This window comes from Anomaloglossus baeobatrachus, chromosome 5, assembly GCF_048569485.1.
Source record: "Anomaloglossus baeobatrachus isolate aAnoBae1 chromosome 5, aAnoBae1.hap1, whole genome shotgun sequence".
NCBI classification, from domain to species: Eukaryota; Metazoa; Chordata; class Amphibia; order Anura; family Aromobatidae; genus Anomaloglossus; species Anomaloglossus baeobatrachus.
Window position 1 is genome coordinate 186,257,455 of NC_134357.1, and position 18,124 is coordinate 186,275,578.

General features: G+C 42.6%; 1 protein-coding gene across 1 annotated transcript in view; it reads left to right on the plus strand.

Moving 5' to 3' along the window:
* Positions 1-1,015: 1,015 nt before the first annotated feature.
* The window catches only part of RASGEF1A (RasGEF domain family member 1A), a 759,117-nt gene continuing 742,008 nt past the window's right edge, over positions 1,016-18,124 (plus strand). Inside the window, exon 1 of the mRNA XM_075349030.1 lies at positions 1,016-1,146. The gene's annotated coding sequence lies outside the window, so the exon portion shown is untranslated. The remainder of the gene's footprint in view (positions 1,147-18,124) is intronic.

The following is an 18,124-nucleotide window of genomic DNA, read 5'->3' on the forward strand; positions in this document are numbered from 1 at the left end:
TAAGCTCTATAGAAATACTGCACTGTCTAGGGGTAACACCTTACTAGTCAACTCTACAGCAAGCATTTGATGATTCAGAGAGAAAAAGACAGACCTGAATCTCCAGAAAAAATGGCAAATCTGCACAGTAAAGTCCCCTGAATACTCCCAGAAACCAGCGCTTCCAGAAGATTTCTTCTGTGTGACATCATGGTTTTCCATCATCAGAGCCACAGTGCTTAATGGCACATTCAGGAAATGGAAATTGGGACAGTGGAGGAGGGGGTAAAGCCTGTATAAAGATGGCATGGTTTGTGGGGAAAAAAGAGTTGCACGATCATCTATCAACACTGGTGGAGAAGGACAGAAAAGGACCCCTGTGCAAGAACAGTATATGTGCCCTTTCCAGTCCAAAACGCACCACAACTCCACCTGCTTAGGAGATAAAAATGGGCCCCCTTACCTCTTGGGTCCTTGTGAGGCTGCACAGGTTGCACCAAAGATATGTCCACCTCTGTCTCCCACACTGCCGTCAGTTTCCAGATATGTGTACAACTTGATTCAGACCAAGCTTCCATAAATATATTTTTTATATGGTGCGCACATACTTGAAATATTTTTAATATACCCAATATTTTCATTTAGTTTATCTGTTTTTATAGTTGGTAAATCTTAATAAACCCCACTGACATAAGTGGGGTTCTAAAGTCAAGGGCTTGTTGAAGTTTTGTCCAAGTTCCAATATTTTTAATAGCAAGAATATAGTTGCAATATATACTGTGCAATTCTTACAGCCAAAATTATCGGTAAGCCTAATGGTTTCTATGAACTCACAGGTGAACGGAGTCTGACATTCCTCTTTGGCTATCATTTTTACTATTTGCACCGATCTTTTTGTAAATTGTCATTCCCTATTGCTGTGAATTCTATATTTCTTACAGCTCTCCTCCAGTTGACTACATCTCTCCCTCTACATCTGTCTCATACATGCACACGCTCCCCCTGCAGAGAGATAAGGAATGAGACTCAATTCAACACCAGCTTCAGGAGCAGAATAAAGAGAGCCAGAGCTAAACAAATAACTGCTCAGCATCTTAGAGCAAGTCTTTTCTCCGAACCTGTCTTTGTGGTGCGGGACCAAGATCTGACAGCGAAAACCTGCTCAAGGTAGGGCACTGCTAACGATTCCTTTTAGAATGCTAAGTTCTTGTCCCTCCAGTTGCTGGTTAATGACTATTATTCCACACTAATTGTCAAAATAAATGCAAATTATAACTGTAAACCACCTGCAGGACACCCCAAGGAGACCTCGCGTGGGTGCTGTACTCTTGGTGCAATTGTTATATGTACAGTGTATGTTTCAAGCTTCATATATTTCTATGCATTTTACATTTCTACATTCACCTTTTTTCTGAACACACAATCAGTTGCAATATATTGTGCAGAACACAATCTTATCTTATATTAGCATTTTTTTACCATAATATTACTCTTTCTCTCAAGTGATGGATATGTAGCTGTCATTCAAGTGCAGTTGCCAGGCAGCAAATATTATCATAGCCATCACAAAAAGCACCTAGGATCTTTATTTTCACAAAATTGTGTGGAAAATGTTTCACCATGAAAATAATGCAGTGTGACACTGTGCACATCTTTGCTTTTTGGGTCAGAAATACTCAAACCCATCATATACTATATTTTTCATTGCTCTTAAATGATTTAGGAAAGTTAGGTTATCCAGTCTAATCCCCAAGCATGCATGGATTGGTTGAGCATGCATGTTTATTTCCACGGTGCCACCAGACAGATATGTCTCCATTTGTCTCCAAGCGGAACAAGGATTTGACGGGTTAAAATCTAACCTACCTGTGCCTTTTTTCTCCTCTGTGACAAGACATTTGGGGACCACCAGACATGCATTATAGGAATGAGATCTTAAGACTCATTCTTCCCCTATACTGGGAATGCACTTTTTGTAAAAAAAAATAATATTATTGCCTTTGATTGTGGATTAATCAATTGGGTTGCCTGAGACATTGTCAATCATACCTGCATAGGTTCAAAACTTTTTTGTTTGTTTTTTACGTATGGTTCTCTGCTAGTATCGTATGTGAAGTCATTTAATAAAGGATAAGGGCATATGCAGTTTAGAGTCACCTTTCAAATCACATACTTATAGAGCTCACTTTCAAAGTTAAAAGTGCACACCTAAACATATTCTTTTTGTATTTTTTGTTCTAGAAAGACAATACTATAAAGGAATCATACAAAGGGTATCCATCCAACCATAAGCCTGCCAAATGGGCACTTTGTTGGCATTCATCTATAGTTGCCCTTTGAATACAGTGTAAGGCTGGATATTTTTTCTAATTCATGGCTTATATACCCAACTTAAAAAATTAACGTCATGGTAAGTTACATTTAGAGTCTACATCAGCAACCCGGTGCAAATCTGCAATAAAAAGAGATGGATATTAACATTATCCTAAAGAGCAGTGTTTGTCACTCTTTATACGCTCCCCAGGAACAAGAAAACTCAACAAAGTGCTTACAAGAAAGAGATCAGTTACAAAAATGAATACAATATGGCTACACTTTATCAGACCTAAATAAAATAGGAACCCAACATGTAGTACTATTCATCCAGTCAAAATAATGGACACCACAAAAAGGATTCTAAAATTTCAGAAAGTTTTAAAAAGTAACAAAGAGTCAAAGAGTAGAGAATGTTCTAAAATAACTTATCAGTCCTAACACTGCCGCTCCAGTGGTCCTTCCAATTACCAAAAGTAATAATTGCAGTCGCCTAACCACTGAAGCTAACCAGTGGCCCAGTGGTGACAACTGAATGTGACTGTTGAGGCAAGCGACTCGTAGCAGTCATTAATGATGAGAATGATAAGACCAGCCGATTAGCAATGCTGGGGCAGTGGATTCAACATTGCTTATTTCACTATTTTAGAATTCAAACCTTGACTAGGTAATTTGGAAAAATTCCAGAAAACCCATTTAATGGAGTTTGATGGGCACCATTGATAAATTTTGTTGATTAATCCGCATTATTTCTGTTCAGAAGGGGAGAGCAAGATATCATGAGCATAGCATGCTGAGAGAAACGTCCCCAGTATGTCTTGCCCATTTATACAGGACATGCTGCCATCCAAAATCATTTTAGTAAACAACATAGAAATAGACCTCAGGCTAGACAAGGATAAATGTAGGGAATAATATAATAAAGATAATTAAAAATTTTATAAATTTTAGGTGCCAGACCACCCCTTTAATGCCTTTACTGGCAGTCAAGCAGGGGAGACTTCAGTGCTGTCATGTAGCATAGTTCTACATAAAGATCATGGTTTTTTTTTTTTTGTTTTTTTAAATATCCCGATTTTTTTTCCTGTACCCCTACTTGATAAGTCTTCTAAAGCACTGGCAATATGTTTGGTAGTTGTTCAGTGGTGGTTGGTTTCAACCCTTCTTACCTTGGCCACATCTCTGAGCACGTAATACCTTGTAACTGGAGATTACAGGCCTGAAATATGACAGTACTGGATAATTATGCGTTGACAATTAATGTGTGCCTTTTTTTTCAAAACACTTTTGGTGAGGTGACCTTCTTCATAAAGGGTGTTGATATCCTTAGTCCACACCTGCCTTCATTGCACAAATACACATCACTTGATTTGCTTCATATAATATTATTAATCCTATTTAGCTATCAGAATCGCTTTTCTTCCACTCGTAATGAGTGCCCCCTGGTCCTTAATATTGTCTTTGGAAGAAATAAGTCATGTGCCAGTCCTTTATATTGACCACACATGTATTTATACATATAAATGAGATCTCCTCTGAGACGTCTTTTTTCTAAGCTAAACATATCTAACTTTTTCAACCTGTCATCATATGGGAGGCCTTCCATTCCTTGTAGTAGTCTAGTTGCCTGCCTTTGAACTGACTCTAACTTCTGAATGTCCTTTTCAAAATGTGGACCCCAAAACTGGATCCCATATTCCAGATGTGGCCTTACAAGTGATTTATAGAGGGGCAACAATATGTTGGGATCACGGGATCTAATCTCTCTTTTTATACACCCTAAAATCTTGTTTGCTTTAGCAGCTGCTGCTTGACATTGAGAGCTGCTATTCAGCTTATTTGTAATGAGAATACCTGAGTCCTTCTCCTGTTCTGTAGTCCCGAGTTTACTTCCATTTAATGTATATGCAGTTATAGGATTACTCCATCCTAGGTGCATTACTTTACATTTATCAACATTAAATCTCATTTGCCAAGTATCTGCCCATTCTGACATCTTATCCAGATCTTTTTGTAATATTGTACTATCAAGGTCAGTTTTTATTATCCTACATAGTTTGGTGTCATCAGCAAAGACTGAAACTTTACTATCAATCCCATCCACAAGGTCATTAATAACGAGATTAAAAAGAATTGGTCCTAGCACAGATCCCTGCGGCACCCCACTGCTGACTATAGCTCATTTAGAGAATGTTCCATTTATGACTACTCTTTGTTTCCTATCTTTTAGCCAATTCCTTACCCAGTTGCATATAGTTTCCCCTAGTCCTTGCTTCTGGAGCTTTAGTATAAGGCTATTATGTGGTACAGTATCAAATGCCTTTGCAAAGTCCAAATAAATCACATCAGCTGCATTACCAATATCCAGGTTTGCACTTACCCCTTCATAGAACCCCAAGTAGCAAGTATTAGTGAAGTGTAAAAGATATAATAATGTTTTTTAAATATTTTAAAAATATAAATCTGAAAATCATTGCGTACATTTGTATTCAGCTTCCTGTATTCTGATACCCCTAAATAAAATCCTGACGTGACCAATTGCTTCCAGAATTACAGAAACAGCCAAAATGCCCATGGTCACTCTGGAGGAGCTGCAGAGATCCACAGCTCAGATGGAAGAAGCTTTCCATAGCACAACTATTAGTTATTTACTCCATAATTTGGCCTTTATGGAAGAGTAGCAAGAAGATAGACTTTTTTTTAAAGAAAGACATAAGAAGTCCCATTTCCAGTTTGTAAAAAGCCATGTAGGGGACAAAGCTAGCAAGTGGAAGAAAGTGCTCTGGTCAGATGAGACCAAAGTTAATTTTTTTGCGCTAAATATCAAAATGTTATGTGTGACATTCCCTCAGGGAGAAGCTTAGATCCCACTGCAAACTACATACCAGGGAGTCTGAAAATGAATGCAGGCATGAAGATTGCAGACTGAAACTTAGTGCAACCTTATTAATAAATGGTGACTAATATATGTAAAAAAATAGTTTCCATTTTGAACATGTCTATACCATCTAACTCCGTCTGTTCTTTGGGTTATGCCATACAGTTAATTAAAATCAATTTCTATGAATTAACACATGTGGAATGAAATACTTACTGTGTGACACAACTGAAAATGTGTCTTATATTCTAGGTTCTTCAAAGTAGCCACCTTTTGCTTTGATTACTGCTTTGCACACTCTTGACATTCTCTTGATTAGCTTCAAGAGGTAGTCACCGGAAATGGTTTTCACTTCACAGGTGTGCCCTGTCAGGTTTAATAATGGGGATTTCTTGCCTTATAAATGGGGTTGTGTTGTGCAGAAGTCTGGTGGATACACAGCTGATAGTCCTACTGAATAGACTGTTAGAATTTGTGTTATGGCAATAAAAAAGTAGCTAAGTAAAGAAAAACGAGTGGCCATCATTACTTTAAGAAATGAAGGTCAGTCAGTCCGAAAAATTGGGAAAACTTTGAAAGTGTCCCCAAGTGCAGTGGCAAAAAACATCAAACGCTACAAAGAAACTAGCTCTCATGAGGACCACCCCAGGAAAGGAAGACCAAGAGTCACCTCTGCTGCGGAGGATAAGTTTATCTGAGTCACCAGCCTCAGAAATTGCAGGTTAACAGCAGCACAGATTAGAGACCAGGTCAATGCCATGCAGAGTTCTAGCAGCAGACACATCTCTAGAACAACTATTAAGAGTAGACTTTGTGCAGCAGGCCTTCATAGTTAAATAGCTGCTAGGAAACCACTGCTAAGGACAGGCAACAAGCAGAAGAGACTTGTTTGAGCTAAAGAACACAAGGAATGGACATTAAACCAGTGGAAATCTGTGCTTTGGTCTGATGAGCCCAAATTTGAGCTCTTTGGATCCAACCACCATGTCTTTGTGCGACGCAGAAAACGGATGGACTCTACATGCCTGGTTCCCACCGTGAAGCATGGAGGAGGAGGTTTGATGTTGTGGGGGTGCTTTGCTGGTGACACTATTGGGGATTTATTCAAAATTGAAGGCATACTGAACAAACATGGCTACCACAGCATCTTTCAGCGGCATGCTATTCCATCCGGTTTGTGTTTAGTATATACACACATACAGTATGCACATATTTTATGAAGAGGATTTATTCTGTCCCTGTCAGCCTGAAAAATGAATTATGTTTTTATTAAGTTTGAAGCACAAAGGGATTTGTCATGATGCCAGTTGGACAGTAGATAGTGTACAATCTTCAAGGTGAGTAATGAGGTTTCACATTTCTATTTCATTAATCTCCATTGACTGAAGGTTAGTTCATACAACTCTGTGGCTGTTTTGTTACATAAAATAAATTATCTATACTGTATGTAAAAAAAACATACACAAGCAGCAAAAAGAAATGTAATCATAGTAGAGTTTTTTGGTTAAACTTGCAAAATGTAAAGGTACAGCTCCAGTGCAAAAGATTTATTAATATGGATGCACCAATCTGTCCAGATGGGCCAGATTTGTGAACAAAGTGCATGCACAGTTGGTGAGTCTGCTGTGCGCCCAACTTTACTCTGCAAAGATTTTTTGATAAATGAGTCACATTACATACAATCGTCATTTGCAGGCAGATGAGGAAAAGAAGTGGTACAGAGGATTCTTAATTGGTTCACAATACTTTCAATATATTTATGCCAGAATATTAGGAATTGTATTGATTCACTCCAGTTTTTTTGTATTCCTGAGTTATTTTACAATTTTTCATAATCTAGGGCACAGAAATTAAGTGTATGTAAATTGGTTTTCTAAAAAGGATGTTTTTTTTAAAGGGGTTGCCTTGGTATAGATATTTGATAGCCTATCACAGGATAGGCCATCAATAATAAATTGGTAGGGATCTGACACTCAGCACAGGAACGTTTTTCTTAACCGATCCATTTATAAAACTTATTTTTCCAATATCTATTATTTAAAATGTGCTTTAATCATCGAACAACCTCTTATTGCCCACCAACATGACTTAAAACAGAACTTAGATATAAGTAAGTAGCATCTCCTGATGGTGAAGAAGCAGCAGATGTCCACCATAGCTGAAACTCTAGTGCAGAGGTCTCAAACATGCTTCCTGGGGGCCGTATACGGTCCCCGTGGCTGCTTGTTGCGGCCCGCAGACCCCAAGAATATTGCAGCTCTATGCCCAGGGGTCAGCGCTGGCAGGAATTTACTACAATTTTATTACATTTGCAGTGCCGCACAGAGGAGCTGTCTGCACTATATCAATGGCGGCTGCACGCCAATCAGATGCAAGGAAATGATGTCACTGTATGACATCACCTCCTTGCATCTGATTGACCGGCGGTAGCCATTGGTATAACGCAGACAGCAGCTCTGCGCGGCACCGCAAATGATTCAATTGTAGTAAAGTCCTGCCGGCGCCAGCCCCTGGGCATAGAGCTGCGATCATCACAGGCCACAACAAGCAGGTATGTGCTCACGATCAGGTCCCGCTGCGTCCTGGACGTGGCGGGTCCTGACCTGCGGGGCCACAAGTCAGGGTGCTGCGATCTCCTCGCTGTGTTCTTCCTAGAGACTGCACTGTTGAGTATGCTCTGTTTTTAAAATGGAGTCACTTTGAGGTTTTCCAATATATAGGCCCCCAAAGTCACTTCAAAACTGAGTAAGTCCCTAAAAAATAAGTTTCGTAAATTTCCTTGAAAAAGATGAAAAATTACTGCTCCAATTTTAAAGCTTTTAGCATCCTAACAAAATAAAAGATCATTTTCCAGATGGAGCTGATGTAAAGCATAAATGAGGCAAACGTTATTTATTAACTATTTAGTGAGGTGTGACTATCTGGATTAACCCCTTCACGACCTTTGACGGATCTATCCGTCATGGAGCGTGTGAGGTTAAGCCCCGCCCCCTGTCGCAGGCAGGATGCGGCGATCCACGCACAGATCAGCTGTTTTTAATAGCTGACATGTGTGCCTGCATGTGCCGAGTGGAATCGCATTCCACCCAGAACATTTAACCCCTTATATCTCGCTGCCAAAGTCTGGCAGTGAGATGTATATGCGCGCGGGCATGATTTTCACTTACCGCCGCCCCCACCGGAAGTCACGTGCGCGATCACGTGACTTTTGGTGGTTGCCATGGTAGCACAGGGTCATGTGATGACGCCTGTAGCTAACATGACTCCCTTCCTCTCAATGCCGGAATACAGCCGGCATTGAAAGCAAAGGACCGTATCTGCAGTTCTCAGCTTTGTAGCTGAGATCTGAAGATAGTGCAGAGCGATCGGATTGCTGATCGCTATAGCGCCCTAGGGGGACTAGTAAAACTAAAAAAAAAGTAAAGAAAAGTTTAAAAAAATAAAAAAAACAAAAAAAAATAGGAATTACTACTTACCGGTAATGATGTTTCCAGGAGCCAACATGACAGCACGGTAGGAGTTGCTCCTTTGACCTTTACAGGGACAGGAAACGCAAGAGGTTAAAAGCCCCTCCCCATCCCCCTTTCCTCAGTGTTTTTTAAAGTACCACACCAGGATGGGAGATAACACCAGTTTATTAATGCAGAACGTACAACACACGGTATATAATCAGACGGGAGGGAAATAAGCGTGCTGTCATGTTGGCTCCTGGAAACATCATTACCGGTAAGTAGTAATTCCTATTTTCCAGGACGCCACATGACAGCACGGTAGGAGAATGCCAAAGTAATCCCTATGAGGGGAGGACCACAGCCTGCAAAACCCTTCTACTGAACAACCTGTGCTGATCGTTGAGAAGGCCCAGTGTATAATGCTTACAAAACGTGTGGGGACCCGACCACGCTGCCGTACGACAATCAGTTCCAAGGAAACCGCCGCCCTCTCCGCCCAAGAAGTGGACAGAGCCCTGGCGGAGTGGGCCCCAATGCGAGTTGGGAGGTCCCGACCCGCGGATTGGTAAGTAGCTGAAATAGCGGACCTAACCCACCGAGACAAAGTCGTCTTAGACACCGTCTTCCCTCGGTTCTTTCCCGCAAATTGCACCAAGAGGGCAGAATCTACGCGCCAGCCCGGGTAGCCTCCAAATATGCCAGAACTGCTCGTCTGACGTCCAAAGAGTGAAGGAGCCCTACATGTTGGGAATGAGAATAAATGAGGTAGACAGCTTACACTACAGCGACCAGAGACAGTGAGACATACCCAAATGGGTTAAATTAACATTCTTAACACCGCAACTATAGAATAGAAGTTAAAGTCCTTAACAGCCTATCAAGGAATGAATAAACCACAGCCCGATAGAATGACCATCGGCTAGATCAAGAATAAACTTGTCCGAGCTTATTAAACCAGGTCAGTACCGTCATCAACTCTCCTAGGTTCAAACGATTACCCCTGGGCACAGACCAGCCCACCGTACCGCCAGAGTTCACAATCTGGCTCCAGAAGCCCAAGATGACAATGCATAACTACTGGACCTAGAGGAATGAGAAGGACCGTCATGAAAACTAAGACATGAAGAGTTGGAGTCCGGAAGGCACTTCTTCCGATATTAGCAAGCCAAGTACATCATCCGACCAGTTGAAGGAAGCATTAGTCCCAAGATGCAGATGCCAAGGACAGCGGGGTATGGAATCTGGATGTGAGAAAAGCGTCCCAAATGTAGGTGGCCAAACCTCATAGATATGTCAAGGTCAGAATGACGATGATGATGAGACTCAAAGGATCTCTCGATATCCGGCTGCTGTTTCTAATTAAAAATGTCATGTGTGCACCCGAGAATGAAAAATAACTGCACAGCAAGTCAGTTATGTCTATCTCCATGACTGGCTCTTGACCAAGTGTGTTCTTTATTGTTTGAACGAAACTCTAGACCAAACAGTAAGGGGGTGTGAACAAAAGTTTTAGTCCAATCAAGTATCGTAGGTCAGGGCTTCATGACGTAGAGAGATCTACATATCCTTCTTGGATTGGACAGTCCAGGCTTCAGGAATTTCTTTGTCGATCTGTCTTGGGTGGAGAACAGGAAATGGTGGCCATCTTCAAGCTATACATATATATATATATATCCTAGTATATACTGAGTTTAAGGAAAATACACTGAATATGCAATATACATATATACATGTTAGTAAGAAACAAAAGCATTCACAAATATGTATGTTAGTTCACATCTACTGAACTATATAACTGAGTCTATGAAATGGCTGAATTAAGTATTTTTGGATACTCAATTCTTTATCCTCAACAGTCCCCCCTAAAGACTTACTTCTGCCATTTCTGAATTCTAAGGGTACTATGTTCCCTTAGGAAGAGAGGTAGAAAGACTTATCGGAAAACCTGCCTAACTGAACATTGAAACATGGGCGGAAAGGGGAAAGGGGTTTTCTTCACCGGTTTGAGACCAAGGACTCCTAGGCGAGTCCTCACCCTTTGTAGTTGGACTTTCCCATGTCTCAAGGTTCTCTAAGTCCTCTCTTCTAACTGTTCTGGCAATGCTGGTCTAAGACTGTACAGGGTTTTCTGAAAAGGATAAGTATGAGCAGAACGCTCAGTGCAGCTCTGGTTGATTAACCCTTCTACAATGCGAGATGTGGATCCATAGATTTTTCTGCGGTTGGATCAGCTCCTCTAGTGTTGACTCATGGCTCTTTCTCGCTTGTCCTTTAGGATCAATCAGTCTCCTGCCTGGAGACCATATGCTAATAGCTCTGATTTAAGATCTGGAATTGGAGAATACACCTGTTTATCACACTATTCAGTCAATTATATAAAAATATACATGTCTATGTTAAACCAAAAACATCTTACATAAAGACCTGTTTATTACAAAAAGAAAACAAAACATATACATTTTGTACACGATTTACTAGTTTCCACTTTTCTATAAAATATACACTTTTTGTAAACACATTTTTCTTTACATACCACCTTCATGTGCTTCTCAACAATAATGTCGTTTTCTGCACAGGAATGCCTCTGACCAAACCTGGAGAGAAATTTACACAACACGCACAGACTTGCATACAACGTGCTCATGATATACATCTATAATCAGTTTGCAGTCTCTAAGAATGGGTAGAGTAGGTGCAGGGTGTTTCTACGGACTCTTTACAGTTTTTTTTTCACTTCGTTCTAGGCACTTGTCTCACAAGACTGGGTGAATCTGCCCACCTGGGTACTGAACCCGGTGTCACCAAAGCACACACTGACAATTGTCTTTCACAGGTGTTACCTGGGCCATCATTAAGAAGAGCTCTCATGACAGAGAAAGCTTACCACCCTTTATCCACAGACCTTCCTCAGTCAGCTGGCTCCCTGCATGTCACAGTCCATTCCTTGTTGTTTTGCTTGTTCCTGTAGGGATTTAAGAACACAAGGAGTGACAGAAGTCACTGACGTGACCAATGTCACCAAGGCATGGTCGGTATTGGTGAAAGACTCTCAACTCTAGGCCCGTTCACTGCTTCTTGGTCAGCTGCACCTGTGCGAGGATCTCCATCCGAATCCATCAGCTCAGATCTAGACTTTCTTTTCGGCATACCTAATTCATTTGACAACAGGAAAAAAAATCTACAACCTACATACACCTCTAAAGACTCTTACCCACTCCTGTTCTACCCATCAAGAGAGGCATTTAATGCATCACTGTCTCCTGTATCAATAGGATTGGAGGGAGTGGTCGAATTTAGATCTACCTCATGTGGTGTAAACAGCAGCATATCCAGTGCAGAATCGACCACCATCTGGTTTCATCTATAAAAACAAAAACTTAAAAATATACATTAGATCATTCTTATAACTTCATCTCTGATCATAATACAGTTAGTGGTCATCTATACCTCACATGACTGAGAATACTAAATAAATAAACAAACAAATAAACAAATAAACATATAAGACAAGACTTTCCTATTTCAGTTAACAGATATACCTCATAGTAATCTAATAAACATAACCTATGGGAAAAAGGTCAGCTTCAAAACCTATCTAATATGCCTGCTGCGCCCTCCAAGAAACTGGAGAATATAATTAATACCTTATTCCCCCTTGTTTAATTGTTTATTTACCAATATGGCAAAATTCAGCATTTGTATACTGGTATTCCCTAAAAGAAAAAATAAAACAGCAGGTAATAAATTAGCCACATACTAAAACCTAAAATGAACAAACACTGAAAATAACGTACATCTCACAACACTATACATTACTGGGAAATTTTAAAAACCTTACAATAAACAACACTGTATCCATAAAGAAAAGAAAAACCTTTCATAGTAAAAACAACTGAGACATGATGAAATGACAGCTATGACTGGGCAACTAACTTGCAAAAATATATGAATTGTTTAGAAATAATCATAAAAACAGAAAAGGTGATAGTCACAAAATAAAAATATATTGTTCAAATAAATTGCCATTAAAAAACAAAAACAACACAAATTATATCGCACATCCCATAAAATTTAATATTCCCTATTCAGGTATAAACAGCAAACTAAAAATGTGAAATCCTGAACTCCAAGGATTAAACCAAACTTACGTCACTATTGAGGAAAGACACATTTCATCCTTGTCTCTTAAAAGCGAGAGAGGAAGAAGAAAAAAAACCTCATCCTTTGTTATAACAAAGACGTAGCAGTGAACACATCCATTTCCCATATCTACATTGGATGCATTATACATGTTTCCTAATTCCTTTTTACAAATGGATTTGATACATTTTGACATCAGTAGGGGTAAGTCGTTTACGATTTTTGTTTTAAATTAACTAACATAGTACAAAGATATATATATATATATTTACCTTCCTCTATTTTATTTTATCATATAATGCTGCAGGACTTCTAAAATACCAATTAATTTTATGTGAACAGATCTGTTTCCACATCATTTCTGTAAAAGTTTCACTTACTTATCTTTGACTTGCATTTATGGGATAACTGAGTAAACAAATATACTATTTATGCTTATTCAAATGTGTTAGTCATATATACCAGAGAACACCTCCCACCGGGGATGGGTGGAGAGCTTTGAACAAAGAGCCATTGCGAGGGGTGTGGCTTATGAGGTGTACTGCCATCAGTGGGTGTAGCAAGACGGCTGCCACAGGAAGTTCCAGGCACCTGACTTCCGGGTACAGCATCCATGTTGTGACTCCCTGGGTGTACTGGGAGTGTCTGGAACTACGTAGTAAACCAGGGATACTTTTAGTGCCTGTAAATTTGCATTCCAGCATACAAAGGAGAGATATGATTAGCACCAGATATAATGACTTCTAGAGCAGAACAATGAGGCACCGCTAGAGAAAAACATTTAGTGATTCTACAAACAGCAACAGACAGTGAATGGGGTCTTTGTTCTTCATTATAAACTCACTACAGATTAATCTGAACTTCAATACATGGGTTGCAGCCTGCCATCTAGTGGTAGTCCAACGATATTACACAACTTTTTGCAATTTTTCGTATATTTTTTCCCTTCTCGTTTTCCAACTAGAATACTAGCGCTCTCGGCATCCTCCAGAAGAACCGTTTTCCTTCTGAACAAAGTATACATAGTGCTTATTTGGACCGGCCGTTCCAATGGAGTCCTTTCTCGTCTCGTCCGCGTTTGTAACACGCTGACAGTGACTCGCGTCTAATACGCAGGAGAATCCGCTAACTCCAGCACCCTTACCTCAACTAAAGTGAGTTCCTTTCCCGCCTCGTCTGCCACGCAGACAGTGACGTGCGCCTGAACCGCAGGGGAATACGCTAAATCCACTTTAAGTTAACAGAACCCTTCCCGCCTCGTCTATTATCTATCCAATATTCAATATTCAACACTCAATATTTAATATTCAATATTTAATATTCAACATTCAATATCTAACAAACAGTGGCTGTGTTAACCGCAACACAGGGGAATCGCTAGTTCTCATACTTCTGTTCAAAAAGAAAATAACTCAACTGAAAACACCAAAAAATGCATAAACCCGTCAGGTTCTGTTCCAATTTAAGCCAAGATAACACTTGTCTTTCTTTCAAATCATTACAACTTGCTGTACTATACAAAGGCTGCAGCCACCTCCTGTATATTAGCCCACTGACCCCTCCTCTCTCCTCGCTCCAAAGAGCTGCGCTGTTTTAACACCCGGTGTCTGCCTCTTCACCCTCCACCCCCCTTGTTTCTCAGCTAAAAGACAGCAGAGACCGAGCTGTGTAACTTGATCTCCGCTCTGTCTCAAGCAGCTGGTGGACATATGGCCCCCACCTTTTTGCTTCCTCTGAGTGTAAGAATGTAAAGATGTAGCTGCTTCTGCTCCCCCCTCGCATTCTTTGTTCTCAATAGAAAGACTGTCATGGATATCCCTGGGCTCTAACAGACCCCCCCCCTGCTTTTTCACAGAACAAAGACAGCAGCCGCATCCCCAGCCTCCATTTTCTCTCCCTCCATGAACAACAACAGACAATTAACTCTCCGAGAACCAAACAGAGAAATCACAAGCTTGATTAACTATACACTTTATACAACCCAACAGCTACTCAAAAAAAGCACCCCATTTCTAATTACAGACAGCCGGATACTTTAAAACATACACCTAGCCCCTATGGGAGCTGGGTCCTTCTAGCCCACCGGCGGGTGACAGTCACACCGTTAGGTCTCCGGTGCACTACCATTCTCCGGACTAGTGACCACCCACTTTCGCCAGGTGTCTCTCGAACCACAGGCAAAACAGCACACACAATGTATATGATGGTTACCTGCGAAATGAAGGGTGATCAATCCTATCAAGCGACACCTGGATACTTGTGGAGTAGCCCCCAGACGTCCGGAAAATGGAAGCTCTGACTCACCCTTTTCGGTGGCCCCACACTTGGCGCGCCAGCTGTCAAGGTCAGAATGACGATGATGATGAGACTCAAAGGATCTCTCGATATCCGGCTGCTGTTTCTAATTAAAAATGTCATGTGTGCACCCGAGAATGAAAAATAACTGCACAGCAAGTCAGTTATGTCTATCTCCATGACTGGCTCTTGACCAAGTGTGTTCTTTATTGTTTGAACGAAACTCTAGACCAAACAGTAAGGGGGTGTGAACAAAAGTTTTAGTCCAATCAAGTATCGTAGGTCAGGGCTTCATGACGTAGAGAGATCTACATATCCTTCTTGGATTGGACAGTCCAGGCTTCAGGAATTTCTTTGTCGATCTGTCTTGGGTGGAGAACAGGAAATGGTGGCCATCTTCAAGCTATACATATATATATATATATATCCTAGTATATACTGAGTTTAAGGAAAATACACTGAATATGCAATATACATATATACATGTTAGTAAGAAACAAAAGCATTCACAAATATGTGTGTTAGTTCACATCTACTGAACTATATAACTGAGTCTATGAAATGGCTGAATTAAGTATTTTTGGATACTCAATTCTTTATCCTCAACAGATACACTGTATACAGTATATATATTGGCATTTAAAGAAGTGGTTTGCCATATCCGTGGCAGCAAATACAGGAGATTAGTGTTGCCCTGAGCTGGTGTAAAGAAACCACTACCACCTGGGCAGACTACCCAACCAGAAATGCACTATACTCCATTAGCATGTAATTACCACCATATCGGACACTAGCGTAAACATACCACACAGTCTTCCATAGTGACCAGGGACATCTTCCAGAGGAGTGAGGGCCTCTAATAATCACAGAGTGATAGTTCATTTGACAGGGGGGAGACCCTGGATTTTATCTCATGAGAGCAGTGAGCCTATGAGGGAGACTATGGAGCTCCCTGCCACAAGAGGCTGGAAAACCTCACAGGTTATTTACGAGATTCTGGACGTTGAACCATGGCCCAGAAAACCAGTCCAATTGCCATCAAAGGACCCGTCACAGAAAACGGGGCTATTACCATGATCGGCTACATACAGCTCTTTCCACCATAGGATGAACTCGAGAAACATTTCTCTTTAGTCATAAGTTATAAATGAAAGACCAGAGCTAAGCAACTAAGCACCGCTGAATACTACTGATTAGAAAGGAAGGACCGTAGCTGAACTCAGATTCCAGTTCTGAGCCATAATAAGGAGAAATACTAGGCCAACTCAAATATGGCTGCCTATCATGGCTAAGCCAAGTGCAGTTCCAGAAGCATGAGGCCCCTCTAACCAAAGCCGATGCTAGAGACCCAAGATGCGAAGTATGCAGCCCGAGGCGCAAGGGACGAGGCCACTGCAAGGCCAAAGGCGCAGAGGCGCAAGGCCAAAGGCGCAGAGGCATAAGGCCCAAGGCGCAGAAGCGCAAGGCCCAAGGCGCAGAGGTGCAAGGTCCAAGGTGCAGAGGCACAGAAGCGCAAGGCGCAGAGGCGCAATGCCCAATGCCAGACGCGCAAGGCCAGAACATGAAGTGCAAGGCGCAAGTCCGGAGAGCAAGGCCAGAGGCGCAATGTACAAGACCAGAGGCGCAAGGCCAGAGGCACAAGGCCAGAGGCCAGAGGCGCAAGGCCAGAGGCGCAAGGCAGAATGCCAGAGGCACAAGGCGCAATGCCAGACACGCAAGGCCGGGAACATGAAGCGCAAGGCGCAAACCCCGAGGCGCAAGGCACAATGCCAGAGGTGCAAGGCACAATGCCAGAGGCGCAAGGCGCAATGCCAGAGGCGCAAGGCCAGTGGCGCAATGCCAGTGGCGTAATGCCAGAGGCGCAAGGCCAGAGGCGCAAGGCCAGAGGCACAAGGCGCAATGCCAGAGGTGCAAGGCCAGAGGCACAAGGCGCAATGCCAGAGGCGCAAGGCCAGAGGCACAAGGCGCAATGCCATAGGCGCAAGGCCAGAGGCACAAGGCCAGAAGCATGAAGCGTAATGCGTAAGCCCGGAGGTACAAGCCCGGAGGCACAAGGCACAATCCCAGAGGAACAAGGCACAAGCCCAGAGGCACAAGGCACAAGCCCAGTGGCACAAGGCACAAGCCCAGAGGCACAAGCCTTGAGGCACAAGGCACAAGCCCAGAGGCACAAGCCTAGAGGTACAAGGCACAAGCCCAGAGGCACAAGGCACAAGCCCAGAGGCACAAGCCTAGACACAATGCACAAGCCCAGAGGCACAAGCCTAGAAACACAAGGCACAAGCCCAGAGGCACAAGCCTAGAGACACAAGGCACAAGCCCAGAGGCACAAGCCTAGAGACACAAGGCACAAGCCCAGAGGCACAAGCCTAGAGACACAAGGCACAAGCCCAGAGGCACAAGCCTAGAGACACAAGGTACAAGCCCAGAGGCACAAGCCTAAAGACACAAGGCATAAGCCTAGAAGCACAAGCCTAGAGGCACCAGGCACAAGGCCAGAGGCACAAGCCTAGAGGCACAAGCCACAAGGCCAGAGGCACAAGCCTAGAGGCACAAGCCACAAGCCCAGAGGCACAAGCCTAGAGGCACAAGGCACCAGTCCAGAGGCACAAGCCCAGCGGCACAAGCCACAAGCCCAGAGGCACAGGCCTAGAGGCGCAAGGCCCAAGCCCGGAGGCCCAAGGCACAAGCCCAGAGGCCCAAGAGCCAGTGAAGCCAAGCCATGAAGGGCAAGGCTGAGAAACGGTAAGACCAGAGACGTCAAGCAGTGAGGCCTTGACAGACCCAAGGTGCCAAGCCAACGTGTGGGCAAGGTGGCGTGTGGGCTGGGGCCAAAGCCGTGAGGCGCGACGCCGGAGCCCCAAGTTGTGAGGTACGAGCCAGGAGGCGCGAGGCCGGAGCCTGGAGCCATGAGGCGTGAGGCTGGAGCCAGGAGGCCGGAGCCAGGAGGCCAGAGCAGTGAGGCGTGAGCCAGAGTCATCACGAGGCCAGAACCCTGAGGCGCGAGGCCAGAGTTGTGAGGCCCCATCAGAGTTACCCCTAAGAGTGTAAGTCACCTGTGAACTTC